The sequence below is a fragment of the Eptatretus burgeri genome, chromosome 10, assembly GCF_056783735.1.
Source record: "Eptatretus burgeri isolate ZD-2024b chromosome 10, Ebu_testis_v1, whole genome shotgun sequence".
Lineage (NCBI taxonomy): Eukaryota > Metazoa > Chordata > Myxini > Myxiniformes > Myxinidae > Eptatretus > Eptatretus burgeri.
This window is the reverse complement of record NC_140970.1, coordinates 63,155,381-63,158,847: the sequence shown is the minus strand read 5'-3', so window position 1 is coordinate 63,158,847 and position 3,467 is coordinate 63,155,381. Positions and strand designations below refer to the sequence as shown.

General features: G+C 43.0%; 1 pseudogene; it reads left to right on the top strand.

Annotated features, from left to right (window-relative positions):
• The first annotated feature begins 468 nt into the window (after nucleotides 1-468).
• Nucleotides 469-3,120, top strand: LOC147018713 (uncharacterized; annotated as a pseudogene).
• Nucleotides 3,121-3,467: the final 347 nt, after the last annotated feature.

Sequence of the window (3,467 nt, the reverse complement as noted above, 5' to 3'; positions counted from 1 at the left end):
TACTGAAAATATTGAGAAAATGCGGTTCTGTATTGAGTTTACTGTGTGAGTGTGTCCTTCGCATACGAATGATTAATTTCACTGTTTATTTATAGTTTATGGCTATGGTTATTAACATTCTTTTTTGTTACAGGTGAGGTCATTATAACTACCTTGACACTTTAGTGGTGGTGTTAAATTTCGTCAACTGACAGTGTTGTCTTTTTTGTTACAGGACGTGCAGACAACTGTGATTTTGATTAATGTTTTAGTGGTTGTATTTAATATCTGCTGGCATGCATACCTGCTTGTAGCTGTAGTTTATTGGTGGTGGATAATTGTCTTTTTTTCAGGTAACATCTATTATGGATTAGTGCTCCAGTGGTGGTAGTGCACGCTTAGTTGTAGTTAACTGGTGGTGGTGGCTTCATCATGTCGAAGGCAAAGAAATGCCGAACTGATCATGGTTGCAATTTATAGGAACTGCAGATGCCTCCTCCTGTATGTATTTTACATGTGAGTGGCATACAGCATGGTGAATTTATACCACTACACAATACAAGGGGTCCTCCCAGGAAAAGCTTGAGATGTTACATAATCTTCGTGAGAAACGGCTCCTTCAGTGTCATGATTCACCCGCTCGTATGGAAGCTGTGTGTAGGTTAATTCCAGACAATCTTGATGGTGTGGACCAAGAAATGACAGGCTATCACCGGGGATGCTATCAAGCCTTGAATAAACATCAGGATCGTTTGAAATGTGTCGTACCAGACGATGAATCCTCAACAATTCGATCCCCTCGTAAACCATCAACCTCTTCCAAGAACATTTTTCCACCAGAATGTATTTTCTGTGAAATGCTTGAGACGAAAGTTTCCGGAAGGACTGAACGTTGTGTCCAGTTTGCATCTTTCAAGGGAAAGGAAGCAGCTTGGACTCGTATTGAATCCCAAGCCCTAGAAATAGGAGACAATCGTTTACATCGCAAGGTGGCAGGCGAAGATTTGTTTGCAAAAGAGGCTCGTTTCCATAAATCCTGTTATAGTTCATTCAAACTGAGACGTGAATTATTTACGTGATCAGGCCAACAGAAGTATTGAAAACAAGCAAGATGAAAAGCTTGAAGCTCATCAAAGCTCATTTAATGTAGTTCTGGATTTTATACGTGAGAGGGTAATTGGGCAGAAGGAGGTCATGCAACTTGGAACACTCCGCCACCTATACGTCCAAGAACTTGAACGCTATGGATTTCCAAATCCAGATTTCAGAAGTGATATGCTAAAGACCCGACTTCAAAGACACGAAATCAATGAGTGCATTGCTTTCACAAGAGTGTTTCCTGGGGACAGGGGATGCATAACCTACAACCTGGTGTACAGCACAATCATCTCTGTTGCGGAAGCAGTTACTAATGCATATAGGCTTGGTTCCAAAGACAAGTTTGAGGATGTTGCCTTGCACTTGCACAGTGTTGTTCAGGGGATCTTCAACAAGTCAACACCACTTCCTTGGCCTCCTACAGCTGATGAGCTGGATGCCAGGGCATCAGAAGAATACCTCCCAACAGACCTGGTGAAGTTCCTGTCGACTCTTATCCTGGGTGAAGCAGATGTGGAAAAGTCTGAAAAGAGCCGACGTCTGGTGCTTTCAGTAGCTCAGATGAGTTTTAACCACCTTTGCTTTCAACATCTTTGGGACAATATCGCTAGTCCTCCAAATTGTATCTAGTTTTAGTGCTTTCTTTCATGAAAATGTAAATTATTTTCTCTCTAAGATCCATTGGTTTCTTTTCCAGGACATCTGCCGTGCTGTGACGAACGGAGAGTGGAAGTTACCTTAACACATCCTCCTTTGCAGCACCATACGCCACCTATATCGAAGCAAGCAGCTAAATAATATACTTCATAGATTGGGTCACTGTGAGTCCTATGACTTTGGCTTGGAAGTTGAGACAGCACTGGCGGAAGCCATCGGCGATGTTTCCTCTTCTCTCACCCCCCAAATTGCTACTGATGAAGACAACAAAGTTTTTCATGTTGAGTGGGACAACTTAAACAAAATAACCACAAATGTCCATGGTTCAAACGTGGTGAACAGCACTGGAGGGATCATGATACAGGAGGTGAAACCAAACACTGACATTGCCGACAAAGATAGAACCCTCCCACTCAAGCAGCGGAATAAGACTCGTTGTTTTGAAGTTGGAACCCCACCAACATTGCCCCCTTTTCATATTTATGGTCGAGTTGGGCCCAAGTTTCCAACAGGGGCTAAGTTCAGTCCACCCATCAAAAACGATAAGTTGTACTCAGAGTGCATCCAAGAGTACCGTTTGTGGTTACTTATGCGAATGGTCACTGGCAGTAAAGAAACACAACTCGTCCCTGGATTTGGTGGCTTCATCTCAGCTACTGGCAAAAAACCGTCTTGAAAGTCGACCATTGACTATTTCAACCCTATCAATCAGCCGTTCACTGAATATTCCGTAATCAGGGAGTTGTTGAAGCGTTCGGAAGATGCTACGCTGGAGGTTGGCCAGAAGTATGTTCTTAGCACTTTTGACCTTGGAGGTTGCATGAAAGCACTCCCCCTCATTTGGAAGTTTCTAGAAGAATACAAGAACCATGTGGTAACCCTGGGGCCTTTCCACACTGTGATGAACTATATAGGCATGTTGACTGGTCATAAATGCATGGGCTCAGGCTACTCTGAAATCCTCCTTGAGGCTGGACTTGTAACCAGTGGCTGTCTTAAGAGTGTGCTAAAAGGGAAGGCATATGCGAAAGCTCTATTCTGTCTGAAGACTGTTAGTGAAGCAATGGAGCGGTTGTTGATAGAGTGCTTCAGTGAAGAGGAGAATGTAGAAAACTTGGGGATGAATGGTCTGTAAAGCCAGAAACGATTGATGATATTGAGGCATTCACATGTCTGATGTACGGCTACTCCAGACAGAAATCTATTGACACTGTACGTGGAATCATGTTGAGGAAGATGGTTGGGGAAGATGAGCAACTGACAACCAAATCTAAGATTGACCTCTCCCGGTTGCCACCTTGCCGAAACAACCTTATCCCACACATTGGTCGAGTGAACCATCGCCTTGCTATCTACAAGCGAGCAGATATTCCAATCTTCTGGTCGCCAAAGCCATATGATCCTGAACAAGGTTGGGAAAGAAATGATGAGGGTGATTTGGAGCCAGTGTGGTCTTGCGGCCCAGTACTTTCCCCTACCTTGACAGACTTGGTTGAGAAGACTACGGAAGAGATGGAACAGTGTGATGATGACATTGAGGAAGAACAGTCCAGCCAAGATAGTGACTATGAAGAACTTCTCAGTGATAACGAAGACTAGATTAAAATATGAACATTGAGACTTTTGGCAGTCATAATAATGTTTCAACATTAATTAGTTGTGGGCCTGCGTATTATAGTAACTCGTTAACACACAATCTTTATATAATGCATATTCCCATATCAATTAGTAAG